At 40.0% G+C, this 25,377-nt stretch overlaps 1 long non-coding RNA gene across 1 annotated transcript in view; it reads right to left on the bottom strand.

Moving 5' to 3' along the window:
* LOC147380058 (uncharacterized) overlaps positions 1-24,802 on the bottom strand; it is a 197,199-nt gene extending 172,397 nt beyond the window's left edge. The window contains exons 1-2 of the long non-coding RNA XR_015166519.1: positions 24,694-24,802; positions 24,221-24,397 (exon numbers count right to left, since the gene is read on the bottom strand). This is a non-coding gene — a long non-coding RNA (uncharacterized LOC147380058). The remainder of the gene's footprint in view (positions 1-24,220; positions 24,398-24,693) is intronic.
* Between the last annotated feature and the right edge of the window lie 575 nt (positions 24,803-25,377).

Below are 25,377 nucleotides of genomic sequence, written 5' to 3'. Positions count from 1 at the left end.
TTAAATTCACTGCCAAGGGTTGTTGCAGCAGCTGTAAAGAGTCAACAAATTGAGAATGTTGCAACAACGAATAATTCTCAATCCCAGAAAGCAAGACTGAAATGTTGACATGTCCACAGATGGCTAAAGAGTATTTACCAGCTCTTAAAATGAGAAAAGATTATTAGTCCAACTTAAACTCAGCTTTACGTATTTTATGCTCCATTCAACTCCATAGAATCCAGTAAAAAGTTCATGCACAGTGTAAATATTCTTTTTTGCTGCAAGTCTAAAAAAAGAACACCAAAATGATACTGACAAATGTATAGTGGAATCTGAGTTGACTCCAATGATTATCTGATCAATGACCTGGAACCCAACCATGCCAGCCTACTTCCCTACCTACAGGCAGGAAAATTTGAATGTAAATGTTCATGAGGCTATAATTAAATGATTGACGACCCCCCCACACACACACCAAAAAAAAGTACTATTACTGATACAGAGAGAACTAGGAGTAAAGAGGGAGGACACTTTTGCTGATGAGGTTACCATGAGATCTTTCACTGTGTCTTTTCCAGGATGAAGAAATCCAGGCCATGAGCTCTTTGAAAGCAGGGCCGATGCCCACTCTAATGAGCACAGCCAACACACAGGACCCATTCTGAGAACACACACCTGAAGTTGTGGTATCTCTTGATTGAAGGTGATTTTTTTTTTTTAAGTGGATAATAGTTTGTGAATTGTGCTTATTCCTCAAGTTGCACTAACCCTTTTTCAAAGACCAACATGATCTCTTCCTATTCCTTTGACACAAATATGCTTATTGAGAATTTGCTACATCCCAGGCCACACACTAAGGCCTGAGGATACAAAGATAAGAAGACCCTGTGCCAGGGTGCTAGGGATACAGTAACAAGGTGCCACAGACCACGGGGCTTAAACAAGACAAACATTTTTTCACACTTCTGGAGGTGAGAAGTCCAAGTTGAAAGTGTCTTCAGCTTGAATCCTTGTGCGGGTTGTGAGGGAGGGATCTGCTCCAGGCCTGCTCCAAGTCTCTCTCCTTGGCTTCACCCTGTATCTTCACTTGATCATTCCTCCACGTGTGCTTGTGTCCAAATTTCCTCTTTTATTGGATTAAAACCTACTCTAATGACCTTATTTTAACCTCATTTCCTCTGTAAGGACCCTATCTCCAAATACGGTCACATTTTGAAAGTAGGACTTCAGCAGATGACTTTTGGCAGGGACATAATTCAGCCCGTAACAGAAACAGTCCCTATTTCAGAACACTCGTATTTAATCATTCAGTGAAGTGCTCCCAGGAAGACCTGGGAAGGCAAAAATATTGTTGCTATCCACCATTTGCCTGACAGAATTCTACTTCCCAGCAATGAGCTTACCTTTCTTCTATTTATACTGAATTCACTCTAAGTTCTCTGTTAAGAGAATTCTAGCCCATGGGATCACAAAGAGTCAGACATAACTGAGCAACAACAAAGCTCTGCTAACTAGCCCCTCTGCCAGAGAATTAAAGAGAAATTCTGTATTTTCAAAATTCTTGTGGAAGTAAAAATCTTTATGGCTACATTTTGCCAAAAGATATGCATGCATGTCAGAGATAAAATAGTAGTGAAATAACCAGACAGGTCCATTCCATAAAAAGCAAAATGGTTAACTGTATACTATCTACCCTTCTCCTTTATCTCTATAATTCTCACAAAGCAAGTTTATTCATCACAGGACTCTATCCTCTGTTCTTTGTTTCCGGTCTACACTGGGTTCCAGTCTAGAATATAAAAACAGAAAGTCCAGTTGCATAAAAAATTTTCTGCTTGGATAATAAGGCTTATAAACCAAAGGCATAAGCATCTTAAAGCAAACTACTCCTAGTTCACTAATTCAATGAATGATATTTACACAGTTATTAAGAGCCATTTAGCTACCAAAAGACATTCCATTTGCACACAGCATTCCATTTCAGCCAAACTCATAAAGTGTACTCACTTGCTGCAGATCAGCTGCTCATAAAGTGTAGAGTCAATTTCTACTTCTGCATGAGCAATGTCAAAAGAGGTAATGGAGGAAAACCTACAGTCTGAGCAAGCAGCCAGCCCACTCTTTCATTTGCATAAACATATGCATTAAAGAGAAACTTAAGGTCTATTTATTTTATAATTACAAAAGATAACAGAACTTTTTCAAGCTTTTTGTCCTGAAACCTAAATTTCTAACTACTCTACCAGATATATAATATTTATTTGGTTGAAGATTGCTGTTCTTTAGTCCTGAGCAAGCCCAAATTTACCAATGTTCTTTCTCACAACCAGATTCATTATCATTCTCTTAAGCCTCTTGTTCCAGTTAATACCATAAAGATCTTTCCAGTTACCCAAAGAAGATATCCTGGAATCATCTTTCACTCTTCTCTCTTCTTTACTTTCCATATCTATTCAGTCCCCAAATTTGTGCAATATTACTACTCTCATCCAACTTTACTGGCTTGCCATCATATGCCAGGATCTGAGCTAAGCATTGGGGAAATAAAGACACATAAGAAATGGTGCTTTCTACCAAATAGCTCATTTAAAAAGTTGAGAGGAAAGTCAGTTATCAACGACAGTGATAGGGGCCATGACAGACCATGTTTTGAGTATTTGGGGAGCTCAGAAGCAATATTCTTGAAGGGAGTTTTAAAGAAAAAGACTTAAATAGGGGCCAGGCTGGGGCCGGACGAGGAGGCGGGTGGCAGTGTAGAGATGTAATCTGAAGAACCGGAAATACACCCACATAAAGCGGCATTGGGAAACTACCAAACCCCAGGGTGGCTAGAGCAGAGCAGAGGTGGATTGGCAGGAGACAAAATTGCATAACAAAGCAGAAAACAGAGAGAGTATCTTGTGTTTAAGTTATGAGTGAGCCATTAAAGGCTCCTCAGTAGTGACACAATGAGGTTTCAGACACAATCAATCCCTGGTCAAGAACTGAGATTCCACATGCCACAACTAAAGCTTCCACATGCTGGACAAAAAAAAAAAAATCCCATGTGCCACAACGAAGACCTAGCATAGCCAAATGAATATATTTTTTTACAAAAAGGAAAAATCAAACTGAACAACACTGGTAGTACAGTATAATTGTTCATATATGTACTCTAGAAAGAAACAAATCTTAGTCTAAACTTATTAATGGTGTAAACTTAAGCAGGTTACCAAACCTAACTAAACCTCAAATTATTCATTGTGCAAATAAGATGAAAAATCAAACCTTTTAGAGCTATTGTGTAAGACAAATGGGCTCACATACACACTTTGCACAGTGGCAGACACAGAGTCTGCAACCAAAAGAGAACGGCTATTTTCACACCACTGCAGAAGGATTTGCCTCTATAACAAACCTGCAGGGAACTGGAGAGGAGAGACCTGAACGGGGACGTCTAGGTCTATGTCTTATTACTATTTAACTTCACATAAATTAAATAAATTAAATTAAGGGCTTCACATAAATTAAATAAAGGGCTTCCCCTATAGCTCAGTTGGTAAAGAATCTGCCTGCAATACAGGAGACCCCAGTTCAATTCCTGGGTCAGGAAGATCCACTAGAGAAGAGATAGGCTACCCACTCCAGTATCCTTGGGCTTCCCTTGTGGCTCAGCTGGTAAAGAATCTGCCTGCTATCCAGAAGACCTGGGTTGGGGAGATCCCCTGGAGAAGGGAAAGGCTATCAACTCCAGTGTTCTGGCCTGGAGAATTCAAGTTGCAAAGAGTCAGACGCGACTGAGCCACTTTCACTTTCACATAAATTACTTAGTATCTCCATTTTCTTCTGATCAACTGAGATAATTCTTATTCTGTTTATGTAATAAGTTTGTTTCTGATGTGAGATAATACACTATGTGAACGTAGCTTGAATAGTCTAAAATGATGAATATATACAAGATATTATGGTCTGGCCTTGACATATTTCATTTTGGGCAGCTCTGGTCACATGGTGATAATCATGAATTGCTGCACAGAAATAGCACCAAAAGAGCAGTGGACTCAGATGAGGTGGGGGAGGGCAGGGGAGCTGAACTCTAGCCTCAGGATCCCCACTGACCTGTGACCCAGGGCCAGCCACTTACCTGTTGGAGTCTCCACTTCCTCATCAACAGCTTAAGAGGCTGTATTCCACACCATCTAAACCACTTTATTCCAGATCCAACAACCTAATTAGCTTCCCTAACTTTAGATGTTCAATATTCCACACTTTCCTTTAGGCCAACAAAATGCTCCAAAATGAAGCAAAGGCAGGATTTATTATGGGTCAAAAATCTTCTAACCCAGAGTCAACGCAACCTAACAGTATTTAATTTTTTACACGCTTTAATCTGTGATGACATTCAGAAATGAGCAGATTAAATACAATTATCCCACCAGAACACAGTGGTCAGGCTTCACCCTAAGAGGGATTTTATGTAGCAAGTTTTAACTGAAATAGGGTATCTGTGTAAAGATTCTGGTTAGAACAAGATTAAAAGTAGCTGGTAATAAAACTCAGCAAAGGAAAATGAACAAGGGACATGCTCTCTATTTTTTTAGTATTTTTCGAACTGATATAGAATAGTTATTTGCTATTATTCTTTACTACTCAAGTTTCATCTCCCTGCAATATGTTGGGCTTTTTCCCATTGGCAATATAATCAGAAAAGATATTTAAAAAAAAAAAAAAAAGGAGAAAAGGCTAAGGGTAGATAATGCTATAAGAAAAATGATTGTCTGGATGAACTAGTAAGACACCAAACCCTCCCATTATGTTCTGAGGTTCAAGAACCTGAACTGTAAACCCAGTGGAAAACTGCAGAGAATTTTATTGCTGTTGACATGATTGCTTATTTTGAGTTGTTTCTCTGAATGAAAACTATTGTCCCCAAAAGAAAAAATGGCAAAACAGCTAAATTAAAGTAGAGTTCTTTGACTTTAGCAGTATTGCATCCTAAACTGGATGACTCTTTGTTTGGAGAGGCTGTCCTCTGCCTCAAAGGATGTGCAGCATCCCTGGCCTCTGCCCACTTGAGGCCAGTAACACTCACCCACCCCCAGTCACAACAGTCCACAATGTTTCCAGACACATTACCAAATGCCCCCTGGGAGATAAAGTGCTCCCATTATGAACTGGTTTAAAGAAAGTCCACACAGACTTGCCCAGTTCCAAATCAGTATCACCCACCTGCCATTATCATTTTGAGAATATCTTTATCCATTTAAAAAACAAAACAAAAAAAGCAAGACGGTTACCAGTGAAGTAGGGAATTTTTTTTTTAACATGGCTCCTTCTTAGGAGGGGTGTTCAAATGACAGACCACCAGGGCAATAGCCAAGAAACCATCCATTCCACACTTTCCCAGTCACAAAAGATAGGCTGGGATTGTCAGCAACACCATGGAGAAGATGGAAAGTAGGAGGCCTGGGGTGCAAATGCATGTGTGTATTTTAATCTCTATTTCCCATTTTGATACATGTAATCTATGTGTGTTAGTCACTCAGTCATGTCCAACTCTTTGCAACCCCATGGACTATAGCACACTAGGCTCCTCTGTCCATGGAATTCTCTAGGCAATAGTACTAGAGAGGGTTGCCATTTCCTTCTCCAGGGGATCTTCCTGACCCAAGGATCGAACCTGTGTCTCCTGCCTTGCAGGCAAGATTCTTTACTGTCTGAGCCACCAGGGAAGACCATATGGAATCAAGAGGACTATTTTCTTTCTCTTTTTTCTTTTTTAATGATCTTGTGTTACATGCTTTCTCTACATGTCTCGGAGAAGGCAATGGCACCCCACTCCAGTACTCTTGCCTGGAAAATACCATGGATGGAGGAGCCTGGTAGGCTCCAGTCCATGGGGTCGCTAAGAATTGGGCACAACTGAGTGACTTCACTTTCACTTTTCACTTTCATGCATTGGAGAAGGAAATGGCAACCCACTCCAGTATTCTTGCCTGGAGAATCCCAGGGACGGAGGAGCCTGGTGGGCTGCCATCTATGGGGTCACACAGAGTTGGACACGACTGAGGTGACTTAGCAGCAGCAGCAGCAGCTACATGTCTCTGTTTAACTCTCTCCTAAAAAACAATCTTGGAAGCTAATATTTGTCATCAAAATATTCTGGAAGGAAACACAGGAAATTGTTAGAGCATTTGTATCTGGAAAGGGGGAGATATATGGGTATGGGTCTCTAGACTGTTTTTTTAACTTGTGGCTGTACTGCATAATATGTGGTATCTTAGTTCCTCAAAACAGGATCGAACCTGTGCCCCCTGCAAGGAACTGCAGAATCCAGATTTTTTTTTTTTAGATTTATTTCTGTTGTACTGTCTGCCATGCTATTTGAACATTTAATAGCTTTCATGAATTTGTTTTCAAATTTAAAGAACTAGTTACCAAGATAAATTCAAATTATGATTTGCCATAGACAGTAGTACAGGGTAATGTGGTTTTTAAATTAGAAGGCAGCTGCCAACACTGATTCCCCCTATAGACAGAACAGCAATTATTTAGGTCTGTGATTTGAAAGTCTGTAATACTTTTCCTGAATGACAGAAGAGTTACCACTGCCTGTAGCATGAACGATGCAGAGAAATAGCAGGTGAACCTAAAACTGTTGCATAAAATAGAATCCTGGGTCACTATATTAGTAATGCTATTTTATGGGGAGGGAGATTCTGAGTAGTCCATTGCTTCTGAGAATATATTCATAAATTCTTACAATCATTCAGGCTAAAGCCTTGGATTACATCTATGTTAAGCAGGGACTTTCATATTACACAGACTGACTATGAATTCATTGTGAGTCACTGATTAAGAACTATACCACATGTAAATGCAGAATAGTTGCAAATATATTTTAGCTTCTGATTAATAGACATGCCTTATATGTTTGTGCCATATTTACTTAGGGCCTACTCAGTACCCAGCAATGTGCTGGACAGGAGGATATAACAGTGGCTCAGACAGACATGGCCCTCTCCTTCATGGAGCATCCATTTAGTTAAAATGTAAGAGAACTGTTAACTTTTAAATTCATACATTTGTAAAAGTGTCATTTATAATGAACATTTACTTTGCTTTTATTATTGAAAATATATTAAAAGCTAAGAGAATGGAATTTTTAATAAAATAGAGCAGAATGTCCCAATTTTTTTCCATATAAAACTGTTTCCACAAAATGTCCCCTCAAAAAAAAATCTATGGTTAAATAAATTGATGAAACAGCACATACCATATAATATATAGCTCTCTTAGAAAACTGAAATGTAATTAGCTAGAAATTCTTGCATACCAGAATCCCAGAGTGTTTATTCCCACAAAAAGAAGAGACAAACAGAGAACATGGGGAGAAGGGAAGAGAGGGGCAAAAAGGAAGGAGGAAAGGAAAAATAAAGAACAAAATACAGCATCAGTCCGTTCAGTTCAGTTCAGTCGCTCAGTCGTGTCCGACTCTTCACGACCCCATGAATCGCAGCACGCCAGGCCTCCCTGTCCATCACCAACTCCCAGAGTTCACCCAGACTCACGTCCATCGAGTCAGTGATGCCATCCAGCCATCTCATCCTCTGTCGTCCCCTTCTCCTCCTGCCCCCAATCTCTCACAGCATCAGAGTCTTTTCCAATGAGTCAACTCTTCTCATGAGGTGCCCAAAGTACTGGAGTTTCAGCTTTAGCATCATTCCTTCCAAAGAAATCCCAAGGCTGATCTCCTTCAGAATGGACTGGTTGGATCTCCTTGCAGTCCAAGGGACTCTCAAGAGTCTTCTCCAACACCACAGTTCAAAAGCATCAATTCTTTGGCGCTCAGCTTTCTTCACAGTCCAACTCTCACATCCATACATGACCACTGGAACATAGATGATATTAAACTTCCAGGGTTGCTTCTAAGACATAAAGTTTTCCTATTGGGAATGTTCTCATATATGAGTGGGGGTGGCGGGCAATCCCTCAGTATCTCTGGGGTTTGGTTCTAGGACCTCCACAGATACCATAATCCCAGGATACTCATGCCCCTTTTATAAAATGGCATCCTGTTTGCATCCTGTATACACCACCTGTATACTTAAAATTATCTCTGGATTACTTATAATACCTCAGTTTAGTTCAGTCACTCAGTCGTGTCCGACTCTTTGTGACCCCATGGACTGCAGCACACCAGGCCTCCCTATTCATCACCAACTCCCAGAGTTTATTCAAACTCATGTCCATTGAGTTGGTGATGCCATCCAAGCATCTCAGCCTCTGTCATCCCCCTCTCCTCCTGCCTTCAATCTTTCCTAGAATCAGGGTCTTTTCAAATGAGTCAGTTAATTCCATCAGTTGGCCATAGTATTGGAGTTTCAGCTTCTGCATCAGTCCTTCCAATGAATATTCAGGACTGATCTCCTTTAGGATGGACTGGTTGGATCTCCTTGCAGTCCAAGGGACTCTCAAGAGTTCCCTTGTGCTCACAGTTAAAAAGCATCAATTCTTTGGTGCTCAGCTTTCTTTATAGTCCAACTCTCACATCCATACATGACTACTGGAAAAACCATAGCCTTGACTAGACAGACTTTTGTTGGCAAAGTAATGTCTCTGCTTTTTAATATGCTGTCTAGATTGGTCATAACTTTTCTTCCAAGGAGTAAGTGTCTTTTAATTTCATGGCTGCAATCACCATCTGCAGTGATTTGGGAGCCCCAAAAAATAAAATCTGACACTGTTTCCACTGTTTCCCCATCTATTTCCCATGAAGTGATGGGACCAGAAGCCATGATCTTCGTTTTCTGAATGTTGAGCTTTAAACCAACTTTTTCACTCTCTTCTTTCACTTTCATCAAGAGGCTCTTTAGTTCCTCTTCACTTTCTGCCATAAGGGTGGTATCATCTGCATATCTGAGGTTATTGATATTTCTCCCGGCAATCTTGATTCCAGCTTGTGCTTCCTCCAGCCCAGCGTTTCTCATGACATACTCTGCATATAAGTTAAATAAGCAGGGTGACAATATACAGCTTTCATGTACTCCTTTTCTGATTTGGAACCAGTCTACTGTTCCATGTCCAGTTCTAATTGTTGCTTCTTGACTTATAATACCTAATACAGTATGCCACATAACTAGTAAATAAAATGGAAATGATAATGTAAATTGTTGCTGGCATGCAGCAAATTCAAGTTTTGCTTTTTAGAACTTTTCAGATTTTTTTTTTTTTTCAATCCATGTTTGGCTGAATCCATAAATGCAGAACCAGCAGATATGGAGAACTTTGTGCATGTGTGTGTTTGTGTGAGTGTGTGTATCTGTATAGAGAGACATATAGCTATAGAAAAGAAAAGAGAAGGAAAAGAAAATGTGTAGGGTAAATAAACATGAATGCATTAAAGACAGTGAGAATGAATGGATTGGTAAATGGGTGAAGAGACAGATCAACAGACAAACAGAAGACAGATAAACAGATAATAGATAAGAGGGGGAAAGGATCCTGACAAAGGATCCTGGCGTTTTTCTGGTGATTGATTACAAATTCAATTTCTTTCATTGATATGAAGCTATTCAGAGATTGCTTCTTCTTGTATCAGTTTTAATAGTATGTGTCTACCAAAGAATTTACTCATTTTACCTGAACATCAAAATTACCAGCATAAAGTTGTTTATAACATCTCTTTATTTTTTTCAGTGACGTCCTATTTTCAATTTTTGGTATTGATAATTTGTGGGAGGGGATCCCCTCTTTTTCTTTTGAGCTGTTTGTTAGGGAGTTTTATTGATTTTCCTAATCTTCTTGAAGAACTAGTTTTTGGCTTTTGTTTCTTTGTTAAATTTCTCTATTGTTCGTCCATTTTATATTTTATGGGTTTTTGCTTGTATTTTTATAAAATACTTTCTTCTTCTTCTTAGTGGCTTAGACGGTAAAGAACCCACTCCAGTATTCTTGCCTGGAGAACTCCATAGACAGAAGAGCATAGTGGGCTACAGTCCATGGGATTGTAAAGAGTCAGATACAACTGAGCAACTAACACTTTTCTTCTTCTTAGTTTGCACTTGATTTGCTCTTGGTTTTCTACATTTTTTATGTAGGAAACTTAGAACATTCATTGTAAACCTTGTGGGCTTCCCTGGTGGCTCAGATGGTAAATAATGTGCCTGCAATGTGGGAGACCTGGATTTGATCCCTAGATCAGGAAGATCCCCTGGAAACAGGAATGGCAAACCACTCCAGTATTCTTGCCTGGAGAATTCCAGGAACAGAGGAGCCTGGTAGGCTACAGTCCGTGGGGTCACAAAGAATCGGACACAACTGAGCTACTAAAACACACTTATCTAATATAAGCATTTAACTACAAATTTTCCTCTAAGTAACATGCTAGCTGCATTCCACAAATTTTGACAGGTTGCGTTTTCATTATCATTCCCTTTGAAATATTTTCTAGTTTATTCTGGATTATTCTTTAAATTTATTGTTCATTCTTAAAACCAGGGAATATTATAGATGTATTGCTTAAGTCCCTAACTAATCTACAAATATGGGTCCTAACAATTCCTATCCTCTCTGTACATGTTCATCACTCCTCACACTGAGATGGAGATTATCCTATCCTTAAATCTGTGCTTGTTTTGCAAACTGGCTTTAATCAACAGAATGCAACAGAAGTGATGGTGTGCCAGTTCCAGGCTGAGTTCATTTAATTTGTAGTTGAGTTTGGATTTGTTGTAGCTGTATTTAAATCCTAGTCACCAATAATTTAGAATATTTCAGTGGCAAGATCAGGGATTGTGATCTGAACACAAGCAATGATTCAAAGGTCTCTCTATGCTTTACAATCTATCCAACAGCTTTTAGGACCTCTGTGGAGTCCCTTGGTTCTTCCATCCCAAACCATGAAATTCCTTCTCCACCCTACGTTTCTTCCCCTAATCTTCAGTGTGCCATTGTGTTGCAATCAGTAAATACCAGATATGCCAAAGGGATTTCTCTCAGTTCTCTGGCCCTGCCTCCAGCCTTTGGCAAACTACATGTCATCTGTTGTTGTCATTCAGTTGTTAAGCTGTGTCCAACTCTTTGAGACCCCATGGACTACAGTGCACCAGGCTTCCCTGTCCTTCACTATCTCCCAGAGCTTGCTCAAACTGATGTCCATCAAGTCAATGATGCCATCCAATCATCTCATCCTTTGTTGCCTCCTTCTCCTCCTGCCCTCAATCTTTCCCAGCATCAGGGTCTTTTCCAATAAGTTGGCTCTTCGCATCAAGTGGCCAAAGTATTGGAGTTTCAACTTCAGCATCAGTCCTTCCAATGAATATTCAGGATTGACTTCCTTTAGGATTGACTGGTTTGATGTCCTTGCAGTCCAAGGGACTTTCAAGAGTCTTCTCCAGCACTACAGTTCAAAAGTATCAATTCTTTGGCGCTCAGCCTTTTTTTCATGCAGTTGCCCTAAATGCTACAAAGACACCATGTACCTCAGAGAAATGTCTTAGTTCTCCTACTTTGCCCCCAGCCTGCAACATGCTGCCTCTGTACTCTCGGTGGAAGAATTGAGAGATAGACATGGCTTTGCTCTCTGACCACTGGTCTAATCCAATAAACCAGTCAACATACATTGTTAAATGTTTATTAAAAGTTCATCTGGTTTCTTCCTATCCAGTTGTGGGTAAGTTGGTGCCTCCTTCTGCTGTCCCCCAGAGAAGAGGGCAGTCATGGGTCCTTCTCTGCAGGATCATGATCTCTTTCTAGACTTTAATTCACTTGTGATTCTTTAGCTCTTTGCTGTTTAAGTTTATTGTTCTCATTCTATAATAGAAGTGATGGTCTTTCTCAACTTTCTACCTCAAAACAGAAAGCAGCAGTCCTGTATTTCAATATATTTAAAGTCTATAACCTTTTCACTCAACAGATGGGCCAGTCATAAATGATTTCTCAATACTTGCTCAAATTTCTTTTCCCACTTACTAGCTTGTACAACTAAGTGATTAATGTTCTCCTTCTGCTCCAGTTTATAAGTCAATTTTCATCAGATCAGATAAATCAGCAACTTAGCTGCCTTGCCTACCAGCTTCTGATTATATGTACCGGGTTGAGGTGGATGGTTTAGGGTTAGAATCTGTTTAGGGAATTAGCTGGGATGACTCAATATTAACATGCACAGTTCTCCATACTACAAGGACTGTCTCTGATACCTACCATATTGCTTCCATTTATCCATCCAATCTGACTTACTTCCCATCTGACATCTCAGAGACATGGTGAAATTAAGGCCATGCCCTGCACGCCCTCCTACACAACCAGAAGAGTAATACCTAAATTTTCTAGTCACCTTGTCTTTGCTAGCTACCTATTCATCTCCACATCCACCAACAACTAGTCACACCTCACTATTGTAAGAAAATGATCTCCTGCAACCATAATGTTCTATTCATCTGCTTTTAAGCATTCAGTTCAGTTCAGTCACTCAGTCGTGTCCAACTCTTTGCAACCCCATGAACCACAGCACACCAGGCCTCCCTGTTCATCACCAGCTCCCAGAGTTTATCCAAACTCATGTCCACTGAGTCAGTGATACCACCCAAGCATCTCAACCTCTGTCGTCCCCTTCTCCTCCTGCCCTCAATCTTTCCCAGCATTACACACCTACATTTTGCTCCAATATTTTATACGGAACTTGTGAGATTTTGTATTACTATATGCCAAGCATGGTGTATGGCATAAAGTATTCATTCAACAAATGTTCATTATGGGCTTCCCTGGTGGCTCAGATGGTAAAGAATCTGCCTGCAATGCAGGAGCCATGAGTTCGATCGCTGGATCAGAAAGATCCCCTGGAGAAGGGAAATGGCTACCTATTCCAATATTCTTGCCTGGCCAGACAAGACTGGTGAGCTACAGTCCATGCAAACATAATGCTCTACTCATCTGCTCTTAAGCATTATGCACTCACATTTTGCTTCAATATTTTATACAGAACTTGTACAATTTTTTATTACTATATGAAGAGCATAGTATATGCCATAAAGTATTCATGCAATGAATATTCATTATTATTTAATTTAAGATAGTATTAGTTAAAATTTCTATCTACATTGCAGGAAATGTGAACCATGACAGACAAATGAAGGAAGACAGTTTAAGAGTGAGTTTTAAGGATTGGCTTCACCTATAAAATCAGTTTTCCTAGTAATGATCAACAGTGAATTCCCTGCTCTGTATACTACCCCAAGATATGGTTCGATGGCTAGACTTCTGGTTCAAATTCTGATGTTGAACGTCTCATGTGAAATTGGGTGAGATGATGCTACATACAAGTAATATCATCTGTCAGGGGCTGAGTTGAGCTGGGCTTGAGGCCCAGGTGTTAGAGGGGTCAAGAAGGTGACAATTCAAAATGAAACAGTCAAGCCATTAATCATTTATAGTGCCAGTATAAGCAAAAGGTCAAACAGGGAAGGTGCCAGCTCCCTCACTGTACCACTTTTCCCCAAGGATCAGCCCCATGTCAGGGCCTGGGGGATAAGACCAGATGGAGAATCATCTCACTGCCAACCGAGTCTAAGATAAAAGGCTCTTCAGGTTATTATGTACCTGAGGGCCAGGAAGAAGAGGGAGAGGGAAGGATTAGAAGTGAAAAAGTACTAAGTACTGGGTCAGATGGAGAAAAAGTGTTTTCAAGTTTCCCACCTCCTCCCCTAGATAGGAGGTCTCTGCAGAGGCAACTGAGAGTGGCTTCTGCCAAAGACCCCTAATAGAAAGATCTCCTGGAGGTGACTAGGCTGGAAATGCAGAAATGGTTGAGAGCACAGCCAGCCAAGGGGCTGGAGCCCTCAACTGCATTCCCTCCAGACATTTGCAAATATAGCCATGCACCAGGCCTGGTGTGAGGAAGGTAGCTTTGCCTGGCAGTCTGTTATTTCCTATGAAAGTGAAAGTCGTTCAGTTGTGTCCAACTCTTTGCAACCCCATGGACTATACAGCCCATGGAATTCTCCAGGCCAGAATACTGGAGTGGGTAGCCATTCCCTTCAAGGGATCTTCCTGACCCAGGGATCAAACCCAGGTCTCCTACATTGCAGGTGGATTCTTTACCAGCTGAGCTACCAGGGAAGCCCAAGAATACTGGAGTGGGTAGCCGATCCCTTCTCCAGCGGATCTTCCCAACCCAGGAATCAACTGGGGTCTCCTGCATTGCAGGCAGATTCTTTACCAGCTGAACTACCAGGGAAGCCCTATGGTCAGGGCCAAATAAAAGAAAAGTCACACAGAGGAGTATGGCTGGGAACTGGGCTCCCTATCATCCACCAACAGCAATCAGGAACTGAGATAGGTAGAAACCGAGAGATTCCACAAGCCCACTTGGTCACACAGCCTGAGAGCCTGGTCTCCTTCAAGGGGCTGCAGAAATCCAGGACTTTGAGAAGTTCTTTTCTAGGTGAGTCCCTGCCAAGCTCTGTCCTGTGTCAAGTCACTGAGCCTGGTGGTCCAGTGCACATATATACACATACACACACACTCACAGAAACTAATCAGGGCAAAGGAAGAAGTTCTGAGACAGTTCATAAAATTATCCATGAGCCAGGGAGGTCTTGAGACTAAAAGCACTGGTATTATGATTCTCACAATAAATTTTAGAATTAAATAAAATCTAGTTTCATCTTCATTACATTCATCATCACAATACTTTACATCTATGGATATTAAATAATATAAATCAAAACGATGCCTTCAAAAGATGTAGCTCCTGTCCTGAAACAATTTATATTCTACAGACACACTCAGACCTGGGGGAAAGGCCTGAGAGAATGTGGCCGTGCTGGTTAATGCCAACAATAATCAACTAAATAATCAACAATCAACAGGAGTCCCCATTTAAGGTAGTTTCATGCAAGAGTTTAGTTTCTTTTAAAGAATAAGCATTCTTTAACTACAACACATACACAGATTTTTGGAAGTAGACCTTTAGTTTTGCTTGACAGGCCAAGAAGAAAGCTATGGAGTGGTTTGGAATATCAGCCTTGAACAGCGATTCTGGATAATGTATGGGGTACTCGAAACAATAAATCACATTTTAATGGGATTTGTAATGAAAATGCCATGGAAGGATAATAGTTGAAGGGTCTCTGTCATACTATGTAACTAACAGCAGTAATTGTTGGTGATTATTTCCAGAGTCAATGCCCTATATAAAAGCATGACATGCAGAAAGAAGTGTGTAATCCTGATATTGTCCCTGGTAATAGGCTGATATCCAACACCATGTGCCTGGCAGAGGGAAAAATAAGTGTATGAATATTTAGATAGGAAAGAGAAAATCATGCCAGTTTCTAAGTCACTCTTTCCTGTATCTCTTTTCAGAAATTAATTCATATGTTCTGTGTTGTTGTTGTTCAGTCACTAAGTTGTATCTGACTCTTGGTGACTCCGTGGACTCTACTGCCAATCCAAATACTTAGGTGCTGCCTATGGGGCAGGAGGGAAGGAATACTGCCTTGGAAATGACCACCACATAAGTCATGTAAGTTGGGATAGGCTAAAAAAATTTTTTTTTAGTTTTTCTTCAAAGGAGATGTTATTTTTCTGACAGTTTTATGGGTGCTGTTTTCTGAAAACATCATCCTTAGCCCTGGCTCTCATCTTACATTCTGGAAACCATTTCCCCTTCATTTCACAATCATCAAAAAATGAGTGGTGTCTTCTGGGTGCACCAAGTAGCGATGCTGTTGTATCTAGGGATTCCCACTGAATTGACAGGCTCTCAGTAATTCTCCAGAAGTATCTCATTTCAGTAAAACTATGAAACAGATGAGATTTAGGTCAAACCAAAGAGCCACACCATCACAAACCCTGCTTGGAATAAAGTTTCCAAGAAAGCATCATTTAACCTATTCCTGAGTATCACTGCTGTAGAAGAAAGCCTTCACTGATGATTCTGAACACTAAATTGTTCAAAAACAGGCGAAAGAATTTCAGAAAAAATGCAAACAACTCTCTATTACAGATAAGATAATGTATTAAATAATCCAAGTTAATTCTTACTTCACTCTTTACACCATTTAGTAAGAGTAGATTTTATGGGATGCGACAATTCTAGCAATCGTGTTACTAGTGCATATACAAGCTGGAAACATTGGATTTTTCATAAAGCTTAAATATTCATCTTGGTAATTTTAGTAATCACATTGTTCACTCAAAGGAAAATTTCTATTCATTTGTCTTTCTGCATATATTTGCCCTCCAACTGTGCCACAGTTCTGAAGTGAGAACTCTTAGGAAAAGCACAATGTGTTGGCATAGAGAATGTAATTTTGCTCATTACTTTTCTTTTTTGTGAAAGAGAAATTTTCCCCTGGTATTCCAGATATTTCTTTCAATGTTTTTTTTTAACCAGAATCATTTGAGGGCGAAAGGAATTCTTATTATTCAGCATTTAGTAATATAGTTTGATGAACGCTATATTCTTTATTCTAGATAAACATTCATGGTGTCTTAAATATAGCCAAATTTTTAAAAATACCATTTTATCTTATTTTATGCTATTATAAATCTGACATTTTCAACATTTACTTAAAATTTTTAGAAAACATATCCCAAGCAGCTATAAATTTTAAAACCATAGTATCACAGAGAAAATGGGACACTTATGTAGTTCATTAGAATACAAAGCCAGAAAGTATTTTCAGTAAAGTACAAAGTATTTCCTTGTTCTAAGGTAGAAAGGTTTCACTGTTTGACAGGCTCAGGATAAGCTCATTGAGAACATCAAATTTAAGACAGGACTTAGAAATAAATTTGATTTCAGTATAATACTGTTTACTTTCTTTTTCTTACTTTATATGATAAAAAGATTCAAATATTCTATCAAAATATAAAAAACAGGAGAGCAGGACTTATGGGTTATTTTTGACCCTCTGTAGATATACAATGTGAACAGTTGATTCTATTTTTCACATAACAATATGTGAAGGTGAAGAGATAATATTCATAATTATTGGAAGGCAGGTACTACAGAAGAAAAAGTATTACCATTACCTACATATGCACTCTGTTGGCTGATTTGTTAGTTTTCAAGGAACAGCCTGCTAATCTTTTATTGATTCCATTATTCACAAAAGGATAAATCCCTGATGAAAAGTCCACCTTACTGAAATGAGCCTGAAATAGAAAGATTTGCATGGATGGCCTCATAGGGAGGTGCAGGCTAGCCAGAAACCACAGAAATCTATCATAGCAACACTGCCTCCCCTAGTTTCCACTTTCTGATCTCACAAAATTCCAAAGGTACTGACAACGGCATTCATTTCAGCAACTTTAGCATGCCCTTTAAACTGCCACAAGTTAGATGCACAGTACAAGACACACACAAAATATACATTAAAAGTATTGGTTGGCCAAAACTTTCATTCGAGTTTTTCTGTAACATGGCACAAAAAAATCTGAACAAACTTTTTGGCCAACCCAACATATTTACCTCATCCTTGAATGATATATTCATTTTAAATGCAATACCTCAGGGCTCCTAAGAAGGATGGATTTAGGAATCAGAGGATAATACTTGATGCCTTCCTTTCCCCACATCTTTATAGAGTAACCTCAATCTAGTCATTCTTTTCAGCACAAAAATGCACTGAGTGCCAAGTACTGTTCTAGGCACTAAAGATGCAGAGTTTACATTCCAGTGGGGGAAGCAGACAGCAGTCCATGTGCATAAGTGAATATGCACATTGTAATTAAGTATAAAGCACAACAGAGCGAGTGAGTGAAAGTTGCTCAGTCCTGTCCGACTCTCTGCGACCCCACAGACTGTATAGTCCATGGGATTCTCCAGGCCAGAATATTGGAGTGGGTAGCCTTTCCCTTCTCCAGGAGATCTTCCCAAACCAGGGACTGAACCCCGCTCTCCTGCATGGCAGGTGGATTCTTTACCAATTGAGCTACAAGGGAAGCCCCAACAAAGTATAAGGAGACACAAACCCAGGTCAGGTGACCAGAGAGGTGTTATATTATAGACAGTGCTTGGAGGTCTCACTAACAGGCTCCCTGTGTGCAGGGACTGAAGAAAGATAATGAGCAGGCCCAGAATACTGGCGGAGTGGGAGGAGATGTCCCACCCAAAATGGCATCTAACGTATTCACAGAGCAACAAGAAGGTGCTGGTAGCTGGAGCTGAGTGAGAAGCTGTGGGTGGGGGTAGGAAATGGGGTCAGAGAGGAGGAAACAGATGTTCCTGCCCACTTACATTTTTAGTTTGTCCTTTTTCATGTACAGTGTCTCTAGTGTAATATTCTTTCAGACTGTTTTTACTTTCTTCATTGTTCTCCTTCCTGAGTACAAAGTTTAATCAATTACAGTGAATATGAAAGGGTTTGAACTCACCAGTGTGAGGGCAGAATTGGTAATAAGATGTAAAGAAATCACGGACGACTTCTGACTCTGCTAGAACTTTGGGATCCAGGCTGCTTCTTTTCAGGAGTCATTTTCAAACCCCTGCCTCCTAGGGGGATCTTGTCAGACCCTCCCAGGCCCTCGCCGGGTCGTCCTCTTGGTTTGCAATCCAAAAATAATATGTTCTCCAGATATGTGACGGTCCTGCAGTTTGGAAGTCAGCCAGATTAAGCAACCCAGGGAATGAAAAAAGACCTATGTCTTGCATGGTGTACATTTCAAAGAGGGGCTGGCCCAGAGCACAGTGGAGAAGGAATCCAAAGGCCTCCTATGAATGGTGACCCTGCTCTCTGGAAAGGAGCACCAAGTATGAATCATCAGAAGCCTGCTTTTCTGCTTCTGCTCAGAGATTGTTCTACTCCACCTACTTGTAGCCTAATGGGGAACAAAAAGCAAAGGGAACAGCAATCAAAAATTCCCCTGTCCTAAGTGTCATGAATCCTCCATATACAAGACAGATGGGAGCTCTCTAAAGAATGTTAATATTGATAGAAACGCAAATTTTACTTGTGTTTTATCATCACATCTGTATTGGATGAACAGTACAAAAACAGACTGATCTTACAGCTTCAAACTTGTTTATGTAAATGCTTGGGTCAAGAATAATGAAAATACCCTTGCATAAAACTATTTACAAAAAAAGATAGATTAGAGATGATTTAAGATCTAAATGGTAAAATGTGAAGCAACATAAAAATACATAAAGAAGAATAAAAATATAAAGTATTATGCAATAGAGGTTTGGAAGACTTTCTGAAATCAGATTCAAAAGTTTAACCATATAAAATTTAAATGTATGATCATAAAGGGTTGTGGTACAAAAGTTAGAAAACAAATAACAGATTAGGAAAAATATTTGCAATGTATATAACAGCAGAAGGATTAAGAGTCAGAATACATTTGAAGAACTCCTACAAATCAAAGCATCTATAAAAATGGTTAAGAAATATGAATAGATCACAAAATTGGAAATAAAGTACAGAAATGCTCAACTTCTATTCATTAGGGAAATATAACAAGATACATATTTTTAGTCATACTAACTAATGAAAACTAAAGGGTTTGATACTATTCAGTGTTGCCAAGGTAAAGAAACAAACACTCATTTTTGGAAATGTAAATTGTACAAAAGTTTTGAGGTATGATTTGACAACATCTATCAAAATATAAAATGTGCATTTTCCTTGACCCAGTAATTAAATTTCCAAGTGCATGTGTGTGTGTGTGCTAAGTCACTTCAGTCATGTCTGACTCTGTGCAACCCCATGGACTGCAGCCCCTCAGGCTCCTCTGTCCATGGGGATTCCCCAGTCAAGAATACTGGAGTGGGCTGCCATGCCCTCCTCCGGGGATATTACCGACTCAGGGATCGATCCCAAGTATTTTCAAAGCGATGCTAGTACCTATAACGGAGAATCACACACAAGGATGGTCAGTGTAGTGTTGCTTCTAATGGTAATAAGACGGAAATATTCTAAATGTCCATCAACAGGAAGAGAGGCAAATAAACTATGGTGTAACCCACACTCTGGATACTGCATAACAGTTTCTAAAAATTAGGGAAATCTCTACACTAGTGGTTTTTCAAGCTGGGAAGCATTCTGGAAATGAATGTCTAGGGACATTTTTGGTTGATCCAAATAGCAGGGGCGGCGGTGCTACTGGCATCAAGTGAGTAGAGGTCAAGGATGTTGCTAAGCATTCTACGATGCACAGGACACCTTTCCCCAAACAAAGAATTATCCAGTCTCAAACGATAATGCCAAAGGAACCTTGCCTTACACTAACACAGAAAGAACTCCACGTCATCATGTAAGTGTAAAAAGCAAGCCAGACAATAATACATATAGCATTGTTACACTTTGTAAAAAGAAAGTCAAAATTCAAAATCTTCACATAAAAATCTTGTTTGTGTATAAATATTGTTTTTTCTGGATAAATAGATATCAAAACATTATATAATTTCTAGGAAAAAGGGAGACTGAATATAAAGTGGACAACTCTACATTTTTCTGTACAGTTTGAGATTTCCCCACTAAGCTCATTTTAAGGTATTATTTATGTATACATAAATTAAAAGAAAAAAATAAAAATGCAAAAGCATATATCTCATTCATTCTAAGAGGACTGAATGAAGTTCTCACTTTCTCTCCCGAGCTTTGGTACCTCTGATAAACCATTCCCTATTCTTGCATATTACAGTCTGAAAAGTAGTGATAATATTAACATTTGTTTCAGTAATGATTATGATCTAAAAGTACTCTGAATTCCCCAAAATCCAGTTGCTCTTACAGTTTGAATTGCTTCCAACCCAAAATTCAAATTCTGAATTCCCAGCTCCCATTACTTCAGAATGTATCTGCATTTAGAGATACGGTCTTTAAAGAAACAATAAATTTAAAATAAAGCCATTACTTTGCCAACCAAGGTCCATCTAGTCAAAGCTATGGTTTTTCCAGTAGTCATGTATGGATATGAGAGTTGGACTATAAAGAAAGCTGAGTGCCGAAGAACTGATGTTTTTGAACTGTGGTGTTGGAGAAGACTCTTGAGAGTCCCTTGGACAGCAAGGAGATCAAACCAGTCAATCATAAAGGAAATCAGTCCTGAATATTCATTGGAAGGACTGATGCTAAAGCTGAAACTCCAGTACTTTGGCCATCTGATGCGAAGAACTGACCCATTTGAAAAGACCCTGATGCTGGGAAAGATTGAAGGCAGGAGAAGAAGGGGACGACAGAGGATGAAATGGTTGGATGGCATCACTGAATCAATGGACATGAGTTTGAGTAAACTCCAGGAGTTGGTGATGGACAGGGAAGCCTGGCGTGCTGCAGTCCATGGAGTCGGACACAACTGAGCAACTGAACTGATCTGAAGGGAAAGCCATATAGTGGGGATGCTGTACACAGAGCAGAGACCAGTGAAGACACAAGGGAGAGAGTGGCCTTTTACAAGCCAAGGAGAGAGGACTCAGAAGATACCAAACCGATGGACACCCTTATCTTTAACTCCCAGCCTCAATACTGTCAGAAAATACATTTCTGTTGTTTAAGCCACCAGTTTGTGGTAACTTTGCTATGCGTGCATGCTGCTAAGTCGCTTCCGTAGCGTCTGACTCTGCGACCTCACGGACTGTAGCCCGCCAGCCTCCTCTGTCCATGGGATTCTCTAGAAAAGAACACTGGAGTGGGTTGTCATTTCCTTCTTCAGGCGATCTTTCTGACGCAGGGATTGATACCGAGTCTCTTCGGTCTCTGGTACTGGCAGGCGAGTTCTTTACCGCTAGCGCCCCCTGGCAGTCCTCGCAAACAACTACTGCTGCTGTGTAAGACCGTTGTGAAAATGAAATCACCTATTGGTTACAATTCTGTTCTCATTAAGAGGGGTTAAAGGCAAGGAGCAAACAAAATTCACCAAGCTAGTTTCATTTCTCAGCTGAGAAGATGAACACAGTGAGTGAAAGCAAATCCATACTCCTGGATGGCAACGGTGCTTCATCCCTGATTGCAGACTGAAACTACCAAGTTATTAACAAAGACTTCTGTGACAGACCCTCCCCCAGTGGCCTCTCCTTACAAATGACCAGCTAGCACAGCCCCCAGCTGACCTCTGAATTCACAGGAGCCAAGGGATTTGATTCCACAGCATACACCAGCACTGAAGAGCTGGGATTGAGACATGCATTTGACTCAGGTTTACAGGGAATTGATCCCCTATTTTTTTTTTTTTTTTTCGTTTTTAGATTTCCCACGTAAGAACGACTCCTTCCTCAAGGAAAAATAAAGGGAAAAGAGCAGTGGGAAGGAGAGGTTACAAAAACTGACAGATCTGAGTCTGGCATCAGGTCAAGAGGGACAGATGGGTCACCTCCAGATCAATTAAAGGGGAAGCCAAGTACTATCTGGAACTCTGGGAGGCAACCCCTCAAATCAGCCTTGCCATGTGGGGTGACTATGGTGAAATATGGTGACTGATAGCAAGTTTAGATAGACAGGGCCTGAGAGAGTACCCCACATTCTCCAGGGTAATCAATCAAGAAGCCTCCTCTGTCCCAGAGGGATAGCTGATGTTGCTGGCTGGTGGGCACCCCTGGAGGGCACCCCTGGAATGCACCCCTGGTAGAGCAGCACAACGAAAGAGGAAAGGAGCAAAGGGGCTGAGGTTAAATGGGTGTCACTGCAAAATTTCAGGGATCCAGAGCTCAGAAAAGTAGACATGGAGAAGAAAGAAATGATCAGGAGCAGCCCAACAATGTAGAGCCTACTGCACTACGGCTGCTGAGAAAACAGTGCCAGACTTGTCAGTGACAGAGGCAGCAAGCCAGCAGTCTCCGACCATGAACAAGCAGGACAAGACACCTTGAGCCAGAGGACTGGCTGGACCAGAGCTCCCTCCCATCCCCAATTGTCTACTTCCTACCCATCACTGTGAGAGCTCCGTGTCCTCCCGCACCCAGCCCGCCTTCCTGGGAAGGAAGAGAAGGAGGTGGTACCACTTGAAAGAAAAGAAAAGCCCTGATAGTAAGTTTGAACTTTGGACAGACAGAATACTTATCAAAAAGGGGTTGCTTTAGTCAGAAGAGGCTTAATTATACCTAATTGTCAAGTTTTTACCCCGTGAAAACAAAAAGTGTCACAGAACAAGATAAATCAGTTACAGAAAAATTTCAAATCCCTTTTTATTCCCAACTTGAGTTATACCACATGCTTCTACTCTCCATCCTTTTATTTTAGACTTTTTTAAATAAAGCAAAAATGTGAAGGATCCTCTAGCAGCCTACTGAAAAGACCACTGCATAAAATGATGGAGGTGTGCAGCTTCCTGGCAGTGGGCACATGGTGAGAATTATCAGAGCGTATGTGAACCCCAGGCCTGCAGAGCCCTCCCCCTGCTCAGTGTGAGGGTGGAGGCGCATAGCAGGGCACAGAGAAGGAAAGACTTGCACATCCACTCTTCAGGAGGAGCTCCTAAGCCTTAGATTCTATACGACCACAGACAAATATTAGTTTCCTTGGCTACTTTATCAAGAGAAGTGAAGGGAATGTAGAAAGAGAACACAAGAAAGATTTTCACCCTTCCTCATTAAAATAAGTACAAATCTTTAATGCACCCTTCAATATTCCAAGGGTAACTAGGCATCCTGCTTGATTTGCATGCTCCTACTTTCTTTTTGAATGTATCATTATTGTAGTAAGGAGATGCAGATGCTTAAATTAATTTTATTGTTAATGCCTCAGGGCATTTTTAGGAAAAATGTACAAAGCTTTTAAAAATCCAGTAAATTATATAGAACCTTAATTTACTTTGTGTTATACCTTCAGCTGAGGAAGGACATAAAGTGCTCTTGAATTTAGATGTTGCTTTTATCACCAATTGAAAATGTATTTGCCTTTTACTAAAACGGGCAAGACACATTCTTGGAATGTTATTTATGTGCTAACAATCCCTCATTAGTTGTATAAAGAATTACATCTTGACAAAATTGATAAGAAGCTTATAAACTATCTTATTAATCTGAAAATAATGATAGCTTGTAGACATATTATGTCAAACTCACATCAATAGAAACAAAATTTTCCTGGAATCATTCAATAAAAATGCCTATTCATCCACTATATCCTCAAGGCACAGAATCCTGATTGCAACTGTCAGCAGAAATTCCATCAATTCAGTTAATTATGTGTAACAACATCTGGGAGAGGTTAAATAAGTGTTTTATAAAGATTAAAAAAACTGGAGAATAATAAAACACACCCTACAGATTAGAAAATAAATGTATACACTTAAAATTCAGTTTACTCACTTGTAACCCAATTGAGATTGGACCTCACTGGGCTTTCCTTCTCTACTCCCAAACAAGACCTGAAACCAGGTTTGATGCATCAGATCAACACACAGAAACACAACTGGAATCAAGCAATGCCAAACATAAGTGGTTCTGGTTGCTCCACCAGCAGGACCCAGGAGAAAGGCTTTGAAACTACAGAAGCAAAGAAAGGAAATTATCTGAAGTTGTCTGTAGCTTAAAGCCTAGTTGGCTATTTGTGGTTAGCTGACCTTAGTGTTCTGATTTAGTAACCCTAAGGCATTTACGGGCTTAGAGTTTGGTTTGCTTACATGGGTCCCAGCACTGAAGCCACCTCAATCTAACGGCTTCCCTGGTTAATTAAACAAGAGGTTTTGTTTTCTCTTTATTTTTTAATAATAAAACTTCATTACTGATACTAAAGCTAAGTTTCACTCATCCTCAAACACATGCACCCTCGGCTCACTCACCGGTGGCCTACTCCTGGGCCAAGCATCCAGAGCCTCCTTCCAGGGGAATCTTGAAGCCAGAAGAAATGACTCAGCACTATTCTGGTTCAGCATCCAGTCCCTGTTAATCATCTAATTCTTTTCACCTGCAGACCTTGTCTGCATTTCACACTGATTATACCTTCCACAGGTATCTATTGTAATGGCCACTTTTTAATCTCAATGTTGTCAATACAATTCAAAAGTAACTTTTGATCTCTATTACACATAGCAAAATTCATCATTTCAACTGTGGTCTCCCTCAAATGCATTTCCGTGGCACTACTTTCTTCCCAAACATGCTGCAAAATCCTGACTGCCAAGTGTTTATTATCTGAGAAAAATTCTCTCAGCTCTGCATAATCTCCACTGTAAGCCTGTTTTTCTTCTCTCCTGTATTACATCTCTTATCTACCATAAGCCATGTCAGTGGGAGGATTTTTATCTCACTCTTGCTTTGGTAGAATTTTCAGGTTGCATTCAAACAGAAAAATAGTTACCCTCCTTGATCAGGTACAATCTCTATGAAATATTCTATTTACAAGTATTAAATAATCTTTAGATGTAATCACTACAGATTTTCTCTTTAGCTATCTCATTCACTTCTTCCGGGGATACTGAGGCCATGGGAGTAACCAATAATCTTGGAGTCAGTCAGAAGGGAGC

Source organism: Bos grunniens, chromosome 1 (assembly GCF_055505025.1).
Source record: "Bos grunniens cultivar Pamir isolate PY7600 chromosome 1, Bosgru_T2T1.0, whole genome shotgun sequence".
In the NCBI taxonomy this organism is placed as follows: Eukaryota; Metazoa; Chordata; class Mammalia; order Artiodactyla; family Bovidae; genus Bos; species Bos grunniens.
The sequence above is the reverse complement of the archived record's forward strand: the minus strand, read 5'-3'. Positions and strand labels throughout refer to the sequence as shown.